At 39.1% G+C, this 17425-nt stretch overlaps 1 long non-coding RNA gene and 1 pseudogene across 1 annotated transcript; both read left to right on the top strand.

Annotated features, from left to right (window-relative positions):
• The first annotated feature begins 1064 nt into the window (after positions 1–1064).
• Positions 1065–8549, top strand: LOC145111024 (ACD11 homolog protein pseudogene; annotated as a pseudogene).
• A 513-nt stretch (positions 8550–9062) lies between these two features.
• LOC145112782 (uncharacterized) lies at positions 9063–9552 on the top strand. Its single transcript, XR_013710650.1, has 3 exons — positions 9063–9194; positions 9336–9423; positions 9500–9552. It is a non-coding gene; the product is annotated as an uncharacterized LOC145112782 (long non-coding RNA).
• The last annotated feature ends 7873 nt before the right edge of the window (positions 9553–17425 follow it).

Below are 17425 nucleotides of genomic sequence, written 5' to 3'. Positions count from 1 at the left end.
AAGTGAGGATAGAGTGCGATATATTGTTAAGGTTGTTTTGATGATCCTCTGGGACAAATACGGGTAGATGTGGAAGGTAGTATGGGCCCGTGCTACTGAAAGCATAGGACCCGTACGTGTAACAGGGAAGTCAAAACCCCTAGGGCTTTATTGGGAGTTAGTTCCCCTGTTATGATTGATGGGTTTTTTCCAAAAGAACATCCTATGTGCTCATGAAAACCCTAAAGCTTGGATCTAGGCTTCTCTATTGTACATGCAATTCATCCAAGACTTTCTAATCCTACATCTAGCATACATGATTCGAAATTCATATAAGAAAACAGATCTAGATAATTACCTCTTGAACTACAACTTGAATCTTCTTGTCTTGGAGTTTAGAGTCACAAGTGTCACTCCTCTAATGGCTTACAAAAACCACAAGCAAGAGGATGCTAATTGAGAGAGAGGGGATGAGCAAAATTTCGGCTATGAAGACTCCTAGGGTTTCCAGTGGCCGAAAAATGGATGCCCTGGGGTCCTATTTATACTGATGTTGCTAGGGTTTCAGTCTAAACCCTAATGGACAGCTTAGGCCTTAATCTATCCAAGGAAGCTTCTGGAATAGGGCCTTACGGCCGAAATTATGGATGGGCACATCCTAATTTCGTCCATGCCTAGTCCAAGAGGCTCCTCAGCCCAATACTCAACTATCACACATTTGACAGTTTAAGTCCCCCTTATTTAATTAATGTTTTTTAGTCACAGAATTAATTCTTAATTAATTCTTGCTTAATATTATTTAAACTATATGATTTATCCTTTAATATATTATTCATATAATATATTAATAAACCATAATAACCTCTCACTTAATAAATCATCATATCATGTTGCTTTGGTAAAGGTAACCCAAAAGGACCATGCACAACCGGGTCAAGTACTTACCAAATATACTTACGGGCTTAGACACTCATCCAAAAATGATAGGCATGTTATCTGATATCGCTTTGGCTTATTTTTAGTTTGCGAGTATGGTGATGACGAGATGAATTGAAGTTGGATCCGGGTCGGGATCGGGTGTGAGGATGTCGATGCCTGGAAGAGGAGTGAATACCTCTACGTTGGATGCAAATGACACAATATTTCGTGTTTGGATTGTTGCTGAGGTTTCGCAGATATTACTGGAGGAGTTGTCCAGCATCATTGGTCGGATCACTGACAGATTGATTGCCAAAATCGAGGAGCGAGCCGCACTCTCGCGTGTTGCAAGTGCAGCTGGTGATTCTGCTAGTGAAGGAAATATGAGTGTGGAAGCGCGATTTGGGAAAAGGAAGCGGGCATATATCTTAGGACGTTTGTGTTGGATAAGGTGTCTAAGTCCATAACTATATTTGAGATGTACTTGACCCGACCCGGCATGGTCCATTTCGGTTACACTTCACCCGAACAATTTATATGGATAATCTTTTGAGAATAGGATAAGTTATGATTTATTAATATGTTATAAGTTCTAATATATTAATATGAAATCATATTATTTAATTAGTCTTGATCTAAAATAAAACTAGAATTAATTTGGTGATCAAAAGTGTGACTAATTGAATATGGTCTCTTGTATTTATATAGTGTGGGTTAATGCTTATTTAGAATGGGCTAGGCTTGCAGGGTGAGTCCATGGATAGTCCATGGAGCTTTAACCCATGGATCTCATGGAAATGAAAGGTCATGGGTATTAGGGTTACATGGATGTAACCCTAATCCACCACACTATATAAAGGAGTCCTTGGCACTTGAAATTGCACTAGTTTTTTGTGTGGGAACTAAGGGTGGCCGATTTCTAGAAGTGTTCTACTATTCTCTCAAGTTACCAAGGTTTTTGGTGATTTGTGACTTCCATTTGAGGCATCCACATTATTGGTGCTAGGCTCTCAAACTCCAAGCAATCAACCACTACTAAAAGGTATGTAACTCTACTAGCTTATTATGTTTCAAAGTTCCCCATGCCATGCTAGTTAGGTTAAGAACCTTGGAAAAAATATTGTATGTATCTTAGTAAAACATAGATCCAAGGTTTCTAGGGTTGCATGTACACCATAGGAGTGTTAGAATGCTCAAAACCCATCAGTGATATCAGAGCCTAGGCTTGTTTTCTTGATACTTGATGCAAATTGTTGAAGAAAGTCGAAAATTATGCATTCTGCTGAAGGAACTCGCAGATTCCATGGGGGGACTCAACGAGTCCATGTGTAAAATCATCCTACTCGTCGAGTAGGTTCTTGCACTCGACGAGTAGAATGCCCAGAGTGCAGTTTTTCGAGTTTTGCTGCTGGAAATGGACTAGAAACATTACCCTAAACTGTTTTGGTCTTATAAAACTTGTTTTAGATGGTGTAATGGTTATGCTAATCCATTTTCAATGGCTATTATCAAAATTTCAAGTCTTATATGTATTTTTTATGATTCTTGAAATTGTTGATATGGATATTCATACACTTATGAGTTTAGAATATCATAGGAATTATTTGCAACTTGCTTGTTAGTTTAATTCTTGATCATTATGTGTTTTAATTGCATCCATAATTTGTCCTCAAGTTATGTATTACCAAAAGTCCTCTTTTAAAGTCCATTAAAGAAACATATAGATTACATAAAATGAAAAGTCTCTCGTCTTAATAAACCAATAACTCATAAGTTATGAAAGACGAAAAGTTTTGAAAGTTACAAAACTTGCCCTTAAGTTTTGGAACATGTATAGTCTCACACATTTTAGTGAACTTTAGTTCCAACCCCTAGAATTTTAAAAGTTAAAATTCAACCCTTATACTTTATACTATTATAAGCTAATAATATATATATATATATATATATATATATATATATACATATATATATATATATATATAAGAACAAGTCATTTTACCGTTAGTAGGCCTCATTCACGAAGCCGGTCTATAAGGGGGTATAAGGTTGTTGCCAATAAAATGGCAGCTTAATGGGTGTCTACTCTCACCCACCGCTTCCTTGACTGGTGGAGGGTCGTTAGCTGAACGGGTAGGACAGTGACTTTAATCCTCATTAAAAGTATGATGAATGTAAAGTAACTAAATGTTTTTATAAATTCCCAATCTTAGTTACTTTAGGAAAATGTGAATAAGGTGCTAACCCATGAAATTACACTTTGCACTTTGCTTAAGTCGTTAGTGGAGCGTGTGTGGTTAACCGGCACACTAACCTGGACTTAATAAGGTAGGAAAAGGGTGGATTAAGGTTTATCATAGATCGGTGGAGAATGTGTGGTTAACCGGCACATCGGTTGAGTGATAAACATTAAGAGTACCAAGTAATTTGCATGGTTACTTCACACCTTGTTTTGTGATCCTCGGCATCCTAGTCACAAAACTTGAAGGGCACACTCGAGATTGAAACATGCCATTGAAAAGTTCAATGAATCTCAAAGAATCTAGGAGTTTCAAAACCAATTAAAACCTAATAATTTGTTTCGTTTTTCATGGTGGAAATTGGTGAATCATCATTCACCTACATTCAAATATTTTATAGCTTGGATTACGACATCCCTCTTCTAAGTTATAAAATATTGTGTTTGGTCCTAGCCTTAATATTACATTTGGGTGTCTTATTAAGGACTATCTTTGTATCTAATCTAAACTTGTCTTTCTTCTTTTTTAGATGTCTTCCAACAATGCTGCTTCAGGCTCAAACCCTACCGGCTCCTTCTCTCTCATGAACCTTTGTGGGAGAGTCATATTCGATGGATCTAACTTTATGGATTGGATCAGGACCATCAAGATGGTCACTTGGTATGAGGACAAGGAATATGTCCTCGACAAGGAGCTAAAGGAACTTGATGAGTCGTCTGCTACTCCAGAGGAGATCGCTGAATTCCGAGCACGTGAGAGAGATGCCACCAAAGTGGCATATATCATGTTGGCCACAATGACAGCTGAGCTCCAAAAGTCCTATGAGGACTATTACCCTTTTGAGATGCACCAGGACTTGATGGACCGCTACCATTAGAGTGCTCGACAAGAGCGTATGAAGTTATCTCCTCCATGATAACAACCCGGATGAAGGATGGTGAACCCATCACGGGCCACATTCAGAAAAGCAAAGGTATGTGGACCATTTGCTGAAACTAAATGTGAACTTCCCAGAGGAGTTGGCAATTGATATCATTTTGCACTCCTTACCTTCGTGTTATGATCAATTCCGAATAACATACCATATGAACAAGGAGGAAGTTACACTCAGCAAACTTCAAGGACTTATGAAGATCGCCGAAATTGGTCTTAAAGGTAAATCGGTTGTTACTACTTCTACTCCTACCAATGCCCCTGTTCTGGCTATTGGGAGAGGTAAAGGGAAGAAGAGGAAGATCCCTTCGAAGGGTACCAAGGGAAAGTCCCTTAATGGCTCCTCTTCAAGTGGAACCAAGAAAGGTTTTGTCACTCCTTCTGCCAACCCTAATGAGGCTGAATGCTTCTATTGCCATGAAAAGGCGCACTGGAAGCGAAACTGCCCAAAGTACTTGCAAGATGTTAAGGATGGGAAAGTGAAACCCAACCATGCAGGTATTTACACTATATTGTCTAATAATTCACCCTATTCTAACTCTTGGGTCCTTGATACATGTTGTGGTATTCACATATGTTCTGATTTGCAGGGACAAAGAAGAAGTGAGAATGTGGAGCATGGGAAGATAAACTTGATCATGGGCAATAGGAAAGTTACACCTGTCACCAAGATTGGAGTTTATTCTTTGTTGCTAAGTAGTGGGTTAACATTAGATTTGAATAAATGTTATTACTCGTCTGAAATGGCGAGAAATATTATTTCCTTTCATTGTTTGTACAAACAAGGTTTTGCCTTTTCGTTTGATAATGAATGTGGTGGTATTAATGCTTTCTTTAATAATGTTCTTTATTTTAAAGCATTACCTTGTGATGGTGTGTATGAAACTGTGTCGGTTGTAGATAACCTAAGAAATAATGTATTGTGTATCTATTCTTCCACTAGCTTGGATAAAGCATCATTATCGCATTGTCTTCTTGGACATGTAAGTAAGAAACGTATAGGCCAACTCCAAAATGATGGAGTCTTGGAGTCATTTGACCTAAAGTCAGATGATAGTTGTGAATCTTGTTTGGTTGGGAAAATGACAAAGTCACCCTTCACTGGTACTTGTGCTAGGGGTGAAGGTTTGTTGGATCTTATACACACAGATGTGTGTGGACCCTTCAGAACCGCAACAAGGGATGCTAACCGCTTCTATGTGACTTTTACTGATGAATATAGTAGATATGGATATATCTACTTAATCAAGCATAAGTCAGAAACCTTTGAAAAGTTCATGGAGTTTAAACAGGAAGTGGAGAATCAGTTGGGCAGGAACATTAAGATGCTTCGATCCGATCGAGGTGGTGAGTATCTTAGTACAGAGTTCCTTGACTATCTTAAGGAATGTGGGATTGTCTCACAATTGACACCTCCCAGAACACCACAGCTTAATGATGTGGCTGAGAGGCGTAATCGAACCTTGTTGGATATGTTCGTTCCACGATGAGTCGAGCTTCGCTACCAATCTCATTTTGGGGGTACGCCTTAGAGACTGCCGCCCATATCCTTAATCTAGTCCCTACCAAAAAGGTTGCCAAAACACCTCATCAGATGTGGACTGGAAAAGTTCCCAATCTAGACCACATCAAGATCTGGGGTTGCGAGGCTTTCATGAGGCGTGAGACTCACGATAAGCTCGAACCTCGAAGTGAGAGGTGTATTTTTATCGGCTACCCATAGAGATCATTTGGTTACCTCTTCTACAAACCCAGTGATAATGTGGTCTTTGTAGCAAGGAGAGGAGTCTTTCGAGAGAGAGAGAGAGAGAGAGAGAGAGAGAGAGTTCATAAGGCAAGGAAACAGTGGGAGGCAAATTGACCTTGAAGAAATTCAAGAATCAAGTGGTGAAGGAACCTCAAACCCTAGCAATCAACCCGAGGAGGAAACTCCTGTTGATCCGATAGATGAGTCAGTACCTCTGAGGCGTTCCACGAGAGTTAGGAATGCACCTGAGCATTACTATGGTTTCCATATTACTGTGGAAGGTGATACACTTATCAGTGATAGCACACTGGTAAGTCTGGATGAACCTAACAGTTGCATGGAAGCCATGGCAGGCCCTGAGGCTGCTAAATGGAAAGAGGCTATGGACAGTGAGATACAGTCCATGTATGACAATCAAGTTTGGAACTTGGTTGACAATGTACCAGGTCGTAAGATAGTCGGGTGCAAATGGATCTTCAAGAAGAAGACAGACATGGATGTTAATGTACACACTTATAAGTCACGACTGGTTGCAAATGGCTTTTCTCAAACTCCGGGAGTTGATTATAATGAGACCTTTTCACCAGTAGCAAAGATTAAGTCTATTAGGGTTATGCTAGCCATTGCTGCATTTCATGATTATGAAATATGGCAAATGGAAGTCAAAACCGCTTTCCTTAATGGAAGGTTGGCTGAAGATGTTTACATGAGTCAGCCAGAGGGTTTTGTCAGTACAGAGTACCCTAATAGAGTGTGTAAGCTTGAGAAATCCATCTATGGATTGAAACAAGCACCTCGCAGATGGAATCTTTGTTTCGATGAGAAAGTCAAAGAGTTTGGCTTTTCGAGGAGCGAAGATGAATCTTGTGTATATGTCAAGGCTAGTGGGAGTATAGTTATCTTTTTGGTATTGTATGTGGATGACATACTACTCATAGGAAATGACATCCCAACTCTGCAGGAAAAGAAGTCCTGGCTTGGGAAGTGTTTCGTTATGAAGGACCTTGGAGAAGCTGCCTATATCCTAGGGATAAGGATTTTGCACTACTAGAAAACAGCCCTTTAATGACGCGCAAACAATGACACTCGCTGATAGAAGACGTGCGTTTGTGCGTGCCCTAAAAAATAATGTCAGTTTTGCAAAATTTGAAGGATAGAGGGCACGCATTTGTGCGTGCCCTAAAAATAGTGTCCAACAAAAAAAATTAAAAACACGGAGGGCACCTATCATAAAAAAGCATGTCGTCTAAAACTGTCGCTTTATATTTTTCTTTAGGAAGGCGCGTTCTTTTAGGGGGAAATGAAATACCAAAAAATTAAACAGCCCGCCGATGCATCTCCTTCTTCTTCTTATAAAATCCTCTACCAAAAAGCCCTAATAATCCTTTAAGCAGTTCGTCTCTCTCTCTCTCTCTCTCTCTCTCTCTCTCTCTCTCTCTCTCTGCAAGCCCTAAGCCGCCACCACCAACATCGAACCTCATAATTTAAGAGTTCGAAGTGCCTAAGCAAACACTTCCGCCATCTCAAAATGTCGGTTCAAGATCGGAACGCCACATCGCAGTACACGATGACATCATCGTCTCCACAAACCGTCGTCAACGGCGGAGAAAACGAATGCGACTGGGTTCTTTTCTATTACTTCCAAATCTAATCCAGACAACAAGCATTTGATTCTGCCCAACTCGGCTAACTGAAAAGTTATTCCAAAGTTTCACAAACTCATTTCTCAAATTTGCATTGTACGATCAAAGCTAGGGTTCTTTGCTGATATGAAATGATCACTTCTTCTTGAATTTCCCCCAAATTTGTTGTTTCAAGCTCGTGATTCAAATTTGCATTGTACGATCAAAGTTATTCCCAAATTTCTCCCTGTGATCCCCTGCTCTTGAATTGTTCTTGTTTTCAGAGCACTTGCAAATCTTACATTCATCAACCTCCCAAATCTATCCGACAATATCATACGCTTTTGGGGAAAATATGGATCTGAGCAGACGCGATTTCTCTTACAATTTGTGTTTAACTTTTACAATTGATGATTCGGAAACTGCGTTTTGTTGCTTGTCTCAAATTGTGTGATCTCAGGAGCAACTCCAAGAGGATGGATTATACCGGCGGTGATGAATTTGAAGACGCTGGAACACGAACCTCTCTTTTTTTAATCGCTGATGCATTTGAGGAAATTTCGAATCTGATTATAGATGGAAGAAATGGCGATTTTCCTGTTTTGAAATTAAAGCCATTTTGTGATGCATGTTCTTTCGTTTCTGTGTTCTTTCGTTTCTGTATTCTTTCGTTTATGTGCTCTTCATTCAAAATCCTCTATTTGGTTTTCAGGTGCGTGATCTAGAAGAAGCATCAGAACGCTATGTGAGTTTAAGCAGTGTAGTTGATTATGATGTAAAATGGAAGACAGTGAAGTCACGTGGTATCCATACTCATAATCTTCGCAGAGTTAGACAGGGTCTTGACCTAATTCGAGAATTATTCCAGAATTTTCTATAAAACAAGTATGTTCTTATGACTTATTACACCTGATTGTATTTATTAATTCTAGTGTTATTAATTGCACATTCTTGTGGTGATGATTCAGCGATTACTCCCTAAAAGATGCAGCTTATCAACAAGTGTGTGCGCCATATCATTCATGGGCTGTTAGAACTGCATTTTCTACAGGAATATGTGCTCTTCCATCAAGGGAACAACTTCTGCTCAATTTAAATGAAACTGGTTAGTCATGGAAATCTTTTTTTTCTTAATAAAATCTTGGAAAATGAGGTTTGATTCATTTAATTACTCAAATTTGAATCAGAAGTAAGACTGTTGTTGACCACGCTAATGCTGCTGACATGGCACATGGAAATGAGATTGGTAAGTTGACTAAAGGCTCGTTTCTTTTTAACTAATGACAAACAACTTAAACATAAAAAAGTAAAACTTTAATACCTGAACACATAAAAATCTAAGTGTGGCTAATATGAAGAATCCTAGAGCCAAACGTACTACAAAACAATACAAATGAGTAAGAGAACTAAGAGAACTAAGGTTTGTGTATAAGTTTGAACAGATGAAATATAAATTAACCTGCTAAAAGACTATATCACGAATTTTGTGTTTGTGGATGGAATCTTACTTTCACGATGAATTGAACAGTTTGTTATAGTGAATGAGTCATGTAATTTTAGTTTTCCGTTTGTTTTGTGCGAGTTTATTATGTTAATTTGGAAATAATTTTCCTTTTCAGTATTAGTATACTCCTCATCATTTGGTGAGGCTGCTGCAGATAATAGTAGATGGAACTTGTGATTTGGCAGTGAGGCAGGTTGCAAGCATTCATTTTAATAACTTCATAGCAGAAAGCTGGTCACCTCATGATCCAGGTAAATGTTTTCTCTAATACACTTCAATTTGATCCTACTGAACTGCATCCATACAACTTAATGCCTCCTGTTTTGGAGAAAATTTAGCTTAAAAGCCTACCAACTTCTAAATATCCTTTAATACATTCTTTGCTAACGTAGATGAACAATCCAAGATTTTGCCAAGTGATAAGGATTTGGTGAGGCAGAACATCCTTGTTTTTGTAGAACAAGTTCCTACATTGTTGAGGTAAAGACAATTACTTTAGATATTGCTTCTTTTGTTCTTTGTCAACAAATCATCATATTCTTTTTACACTTTACAGGGCACAGTTGGGCGAGTGTCTCAAGACAATCATACATGCTGATTATCCTGAGCAACGGTCAGGTCTTTTGCATTAGGTGACACTTAATTTACAAGGGCAGCAAGTTTTTGGAGCTCTATTTGTGCTAAGAATTCTTTCTAGAAAATACGAGTAAGTCCTGATCTTAGTTTACTGATATTGATATATATGCTTTTGAATCTTGATCAACATGTCCCACTTCTAGTTAGCCGATTCACAAGGAGGAATCTTCAAGGTCTCTTTCTAGAAATGAGTAACCCCCATTGTAAGAGAGGTTGCATGGCTGTCTGAATTCCAAATAGCTACAGTTAGTAAGATGAGTAACCCCCATTGTGTATTTATTTAAATTTGCTTGAAGAATTAACATGGTTTATTAGTTGTGTATGATACAAACATGTTTATTGGCTGTCTGAAAGGGAGGTGATGCCTGGATTTGGGAATGGATTTCAAGCTAATCCAAAGACTAGCACCACCAATCAGATTCATAAAGTTTATGGAAGCTCTGATCGTTTGCCTTCTGCTCATACATGGTAAGATAATCATGTTTCTCTGTCAAATTACCTCTTTGCCCCTGAGCTATGACGCACTGCAAAAGAAGCATGCTACATTTTTCTATGTGAAATTACCTTTTTGCCCCTGATCTATCTGCAGGCACTGCCAAATCCTTCATGAACTGTGAAAAATTTGGAGATTTCTAAAAGGCTGCAACAAGATCAAAAGAAGCTCTGCTTCAACTTTTTCCAATGTTTTGGCTTTTGCAACTGCATAGTTTCCAGACCCCCCAAACGTCGCCACTGGCACCTGAACCACATATATAAATTATATATATTTACTTATTTACAATAAACAAAAAACTATTTAAATAACACAATTACCTTAATATTTGGTTCCTTTGTTGGAGAAGCAGAGGTGAAGTTCCTTGATTGCTGCAAAAAAAGCAATCCCTAAATTTGCAAACTTGCAACTGTTATTTCAATCATCACAGTTACAATGTATCAAGTTGTAGTCAATGTGTATGCTTTTAGTGACAAGTACACTGATATATAGCTTTGCTAGGTATGTATTTACTGATATTGTTTTGTTCTGGTTTTTGTTTTATGAAAGCTTGGATAGTAATAAATTGATTCTCATAATTCTTTGCATTTATTTGACTCAGCTCGCATTCTGCGTGGGATTAGAATCGCTGCTCGTTTAAGATTTCAATTTTCCAGAGAAACCTCTCATCATAATTAAAAAAGGGTTAAGGGTTGATTGAATGAGAGAAAAGAAAACACCAACACTCCATGACTAATAAGAATAAAAAAAATAAAGATATGAGGCAAAAAAAGGTAAAACAAACTCGTATGTATGAATATGATTTGTATGGTAATTAAATTTATAGTGTATGTATGTTTTGGTTTACGTGCAGTCTTTGTTTGGCAGCTTGGAAAAACTTGTAACACCTGATCGTCCATGCCACTCTTGGTAAAACAAATTTATAGTGTACTTCTTCCATTCATGTTAGTAATTTATCATTATGATGTGTTGTTTCTTGTGCAATTTTATTTTTAGGAGGTATTTTACTTTAGTAAATGTTTAAAGTTACAGGACATGAGTATGGGCACATCATGGAACATTTTAGGGCAGTTGTTGGTCTTCCTCTTGGTGATCCATCAATGAAGTGGCCAACTTGCATCATGTAATAACATTTTAGGCGAAGATGTAGGTATATGTTTTTTTTAATGAATAATGTAATCATATGTATGAATATGAAATAAAGTTTGTTATTTGGTATGTGATAATCATGTATAGGAGAAAACAACTTCTGTTGATTTGTTTTATCTTTCCATGGATTGATTATTTATATGATATTAAATTTTATGCAATGGATTGTATTTTTTGTATATAGTATTTTATTTTTTGTTATGAGACATTAAATGCAAATTTAATTTGAAAATTAGTAAATCTATAAATAATATTTTTTTAACATTTAAAATTACGATACGCAAAAATGTGTGTCATCTTCATTTATGACATGGCCTTTCTTGACAGGGGCTTCCTTGATACGCATTGCGTGTCATAAACACGCGCATCGTAAGGTTACGACACGCAAATGCGTGTCGTCTTCCTTTATGACAGGGCCTTCCTTGATACGCATTGCGTGTCATAACTGCGCGTCGTAAATGCGTGTCATAAATGCGCGTCGTAAATGCGCGTCGTAAATACGTGTCATAAATGCGCGTCGTAAATGCGCGTCGTAAATAGACGACGCGCAAAAGCGTGTCGTCTCTCGTTATGACAGGACCTTTCTTGACACGCATTTGCGCGTCGTCTGAGCGTTTTACGACACGCATTGCGCGTCGTAAAAGGCTATTTTTCTAGTAGTGTTGAGAGACAGGAGTAAAAGACTAATTGGACTTAGTCAGAGCACCTATGTGGATAAAGTGTTGAAAAGGTTCAACATGCAGAACTCCAAGAAAGGTGAGTTACCAATCCAGAGTAACGCCAGACAGAGTAAGACTCAGAGCCCGAGTACAGAGGCTAAGATAGCATATATGAGTCCAGTTTCGTATGCTTCCGCTGTAGGCTCGATCATGTACGTTATGACTTGTACTCGTCCTGATGTGGCCTTTGCATTGAGCATGGTCAGCAGATATCAGGGGGAATCCTGGCAAGGATCACTGGACTGCGGTAAAGAACATTCTCAAGTACCTGCGGAGGACTAAGGACTGGGTCCTTACCCTCGGTGGGAGTGATGACTTGAGAGTATTAGGGTATAGTGATGCTAGCTTTCAGACTGATAGGGATAATTTCCGCTCTCAGTCGGGCTGGGTCTTTACCTTAAACGGAGGAGCAATTTCTTGGAAAAGTTCCAAGCAGGAGACAGTGACTGATTCAACTTGTGAATCAGAGTATATAGCGACAAGCGAGGCAGCAAAGGAGGCTATATGGCTAAAGAACTTCATTGGAGACCTTGGAGTTGTACCAGCTATAAAGGAGCCTATGGAGATTTTCTGTGTAGTTCGGTTTCCTTAGCCAAGGAACCGAGAGATCATGGCAGATCCAGACACATTGACAGAAAATATCACTTCATCAGACATCGAATAGAAGAAGGAATCTTCATGGAAAAGAGGGTATCATCAGATGAGAACCCAGCAGATCCGTTCACGAAGGGACTGAGTAGGGTTAAGCATCTTCAGCATGCAAGGCGCATAGGGCTAAAGGATGATATTAGTTTTGGAAATTAGATGGTTTTTAAAATTTGTAAAGTGTAATTAACATTTGATGATGAATAAAAGTTGTTTATTTATGAGTAAAGTGTTGCTATCTTTTGTCAATCGTTTACTATCATTTCATTTTGCATGTTTTGACTTCCAGAATAATCATGCTATGGTATATAATATTATTTAAATTCTCCACAGTCGGTCATATGTTGGAAGTAGATATGAATCAAGACTGTCATGAGTTGGCTTGTAGAAGTCTAAGATGTTGGACATAGCAAGAGGTGCTACAACATTCATGAGTGCTCATAAGTTTTGAGTATTGGATTCAACCCACGCTCACTTGTATCACTTCATGGAATTTATCTCGAGTGATCGTGAGATGGTATATCATATAAGTCTTCAAACTTAGAGATATAAGTTGTTGACTATGAGTTAGTTATACATTGATTGTACGAAAACGCATTGGTAACTCGATGTTATAAAACGTGCCTTTTTGTATGATTCAACAAGTAGTAGAACAAGCATATGAGTCGAAGTTTATCTGTTCCTTCTTGGACTAGAAGCAATATCTGGTCCCCTCGATGATTTTGGTGTTGACCCATGTACCGGGCCCGGTCAGAACTAAATTGATGTTTTCAATTAAGTTCTTTGTCAAACAAATCGGAAATCGGGAAACAAACTGCTGGACAATAAGTAAGATATTGTTCCATGTATTTGTCCGGCTGATATCTAGAACTGAGGATTATATGATCCCTTATCTAAAATGGTGCTTCATAGTTCCTCATAGTTTTAAGAGCTACGATTGTCGGTTGGTTCCTGAAGTCATAATTGCAACTATAATTATTAGACTTATCCAAGTGGGAGACTGTTGGATAAGGTGTCTAAGTCCATAACTATATTTGAGATGTACTTGACCCGACCCGGCATGGTCCATTTGGGTTGCACTTCACCCGAACAATTTATATGGATAATCTTTTGAGAATAATATAAGTTATGATTTATTAATATATGATAAGTTCTAATATATTAATATGAAATTATATTATTTAATTATTCTTGATCTAAAATTAATTTAGAATTAATTTGGTGATCAAAAGTGTGACTAATTGAATATGGTCTCTTGTATTTATATAGTGTGGGCTAATGCTTATTTAGAATGGGCTAGGCTTGCATGGTGAGTCCATGGATAGTCCATGGAGCTTTAACCCATGGATCTCATGGAAATGAAAGGTCATGGGTATTAGGGTTACATGGATGTAACCCTAATCCACCACACTATATAAATGAGTCCTTGGCACTTGAAATTGCACTATTTTTTTGTGTGAGAACTAAGGGTGGCTGATTTATAGAAGTGTTCTATTATTCTCTCAAGTTTCCAAGGTTTGTGGTGATTTGTGACTTCCATTTGAGGCATCCACATTATTGGTGCTAGGCTCTCAAACTCCAAGCAATCAACCACTACTAAAAGGTATGTAACTCTACTAGCTTATTATGTTTCAAAGTTCCCCATGCCATGCTAGTTAGGATAAGAACCTTGGAAAAACAAATTTGCATGTATCTTAGTAAAACATAGATCCAAGGTTTCTAGGGTTGCATGTATACCATAGGAGTGTTAGAATGCTCAAAACCCATCAGTTTGGAAGGAGGTGGAGAGTCCGACTCAGCTGACTTGGGTGCTGGAAGTCAGGAGGACCTTACAGTGTGGGGGAACCCACGGGTTTGCTTGTCATAAGTTTAGGTGTTCCAAATGTGGGGAAATAGGGCATGTGTATCAGGATTGTAAGAAAGATCAGATATGCTTTCATTGTCATCAACCACATCATTTCAAGTCCAGTTGTCTTGCTTGGGTAGCGGAGGGAGTTCAGGTCCCAACGCTCATCGTTCCTCAGGAGGTCAAGATCGAACCGCAAGAAATCACTGGTATGTAATTTGAACCCCAATTCTGTATTGATATTATTATGAAATTACTCTTGATCAGTAATTATATTGCCTTGGAATCTTGTTGGGTATGGGTAAGTATTATATTCAGGTTAGTTCTCTGTTTTCCGGAATTATGTCATCAGGAATTACTATATGCCGATTTGCAAGAGTCATTAGTTAGTTGTATCTTGCTGAGCGGGTTTCAGTTTGTTCGGTTTTTGTTCCGATGTGTCGGTGGGGTCAATTCAAGGGTATCATTTGGAAGGTTTATGATCGGATTAGCTAGTTAGTTCTCCAATGAAGTCAAAGTTCAGTCATGTTAGCATCTGTCCGGTTTGGTTGGTCGTTGTTCATGGAAGGATTTTGAGGTCCAATCACTACCGTCGCTAAGGAAGGAGCGGTAACAAGAAGAGAGTGGTGAAAATTGCATGAGTTGTTTGGTCATCAAAGATGTCAGTGGAATTTTATTGTCCCATGAGTCGTAGATGGTTAGAATTCAAAGATTCTTTGAGGATGGGAAATTAGGGTAAAGATTATCCTGATCCGAGCAAGGGTTCTGGCCTTAAGTCACTGGCATATAGGATTTCAGGCTTTGGTGATGTATCATAGGAATCGTTGGGGTTATCGGGTCGTTGTGATCTCGGGGAGTAACTATCTGGATTCCAGGAGTTGGGCGATCATCAAGATCGGCTAGTAATGGAACGCCAGTATTTGTAAGCAGGTCATAGTCGGTTCATACTATATGAAGATTTATGGGTTGGGAATCCATCGAATTTTGTGGGATGGGAAAGCTTTGAAAAATTCAAGTGGGGGAGAATCGATCAGAATTTCCGGGAAATGGTTCGTATGTGGAACTAGGGCAAGTTTCGCATCCCGGTCAGAAGGAGAGATGACCCGAGTGGCCATCTGGATTGAAGTCGTGTAAGTTGGGAGTTCAGGAAACTTCCAACAGCTAGTCGTCGTCACCCGTATGGTGTACATCAAGCTGATGGATGGATCCAGGTTGAGGATGTGTTAGAGTCTCACTGCCTGTTATTGTTAAGGAAGGGTTGGGGTTCGAAACATGACTCGAACACCTGATTAGATGCAATTAGATGCGGGTTTCGACTCAGGATGAGTAGGGTTGTGATGGTTTGGGTGTGGTAAGACCATGGTTACTAACCATGGTGGGATAGAAGTGTGGTAAGACTGCGATGGGATCGTATCATTCACCAGTTTGAGATAAAAAACCGTTTGAGGTGGTCAAGAGTATAAAGAAGGATCAGTTTGTGCCTTGGGCACGATACTCATGATTGTCGGAGAGCTTTTCTATGTGTCATTGGAGTCTGAGGCGGAATCGGGCCTGTGTAGCTCTAGGTGGGTAGGATCCATGGGAGAGGTTTTTGGGTATAGTACAATGCAGGGGGGGACCTGGTAGAGACCGTTGGGTCGAGATAGTGAATTTTGGGTTGCGGGATTGGGTGTGTGGCACAGAGGGATGCTTAGGCTGGGTAGCCTTGTCTTCTGGACTCTTGGAAACCTGGTGGCTGGATTGGTAGTCTCAACGATGATTTGGGAATCCTTATATCCCGGTTGGTGAGGGGTTTCCATGAATCATAAGGTTTCGGGTGAAATGCAGGTGTATATCTTCGAATCTCGGGTTAGGAGTTATGTACATAGTTGGTTTTTGGTTGGAACTCGTGTTGGGAATCGCGAGTGGTTATGTGCAGGATTTGTATTTCAGTAAGAATCGAATTAAGGAATCTGTGTGTTTGGGGCATTAGTTGAAGGGTTAAGGGTTAAAGTATGGTTTCAGTTTTGATGGTAGATCAGGCTCTTTTGATTGTGTTTTGGCTTGGTTCTATCTGTGTGAGGGTCAAGCAAGTATGGAATTTCAAGATTTTAGCGTTGGTGTGTTGGTTCGGCAGTTAAAGGAAGCAGTGTCTTGTTCAGCACTAGAAGGTTATTCTTCCAGTTTGTCTCTCGTTATTCAATATGTTCATGAGGTTGTTAGCATCAGAAGGAACCTTTCCTCGAAGGAATATCTACCCCTGGTCAAGTGAAAGGTTGTCGGCAACAGCGAATGGTCTGTGATTCTGTTTTCTAGTGGGAACCTTAGGTAAGCAGAAGTTGAGTAGTCAGTTTGGGGGAGGGTAAGTTGAATGGAATTAGCAATGGTTCAGTATTGGCAGTCTGTCAGGGAGTCAGACCAATTTAAGACTTCATATTTCAGGTTAAGTAGATATGGATATTCTGCGCGGGATTGTTTAGGCTGAAAAAGGGATTCGTTCATCTTTAGGTTGTTTTCGGTCGCCTTTGGAAAGGACATGGTATGCTTGGGGGTTGTGGTTGTGTTGCTCAGGATGTCTGGCGTGCTTGGGATGGTAAGGAATGATTTCGAGGATGAAATATAATTTAAGTGGGGGAGAGTTGTAACACCATATCACGAATCGCTTCCTATTTCAGGGTGGTGATCAAAGATCGGGTATTCGCAAGCTTAGTACCTTGAGGAATTGAAAATCTAGAACCATTTGGATGTGGGTGACGTAATTTAAATGATATGGGTGTTCGGTTTATGTTTTGGAGCCATGGGGTATTTTGGTAAAGTGTCAGCTCGGGCTTCTATGGAAATTGAATATTTTTTCAGGAAATTGTAGGGCAAGTATGAGTTGATAAAATCGTAGAGCTTCTCGTTACCTTTTTATGGATATAGGGATCGTCAAAATCAGATTTATAATGAAGAAGTTGTGGCCTTCAGAGTATTATAGGGTTTAAGGGTAACCCTAGTACGCGGGGTGTACATAGG

This window comes from Lactuca virosa, chromosome 5 (assembly GCF_052849685.1).
Source record: "Lactuca virosa cultivar CGN04683 chromosome 5, Lactuca_virosa_CGN04683_v6, whole genome shotgun sequence".
NCBI classification, from domain to species: Eukaryota; Viridiplantae; Streptophyta; class Magnoliopsida; order Asterales; family Asteraceae; genus Lactuca; species Lactuca virosa.
The sequence above is the reverse complement of the archived record's forward strand: the minus strand, read 5'-3'. Positions and strand labels throughout refer to the sequence as shown.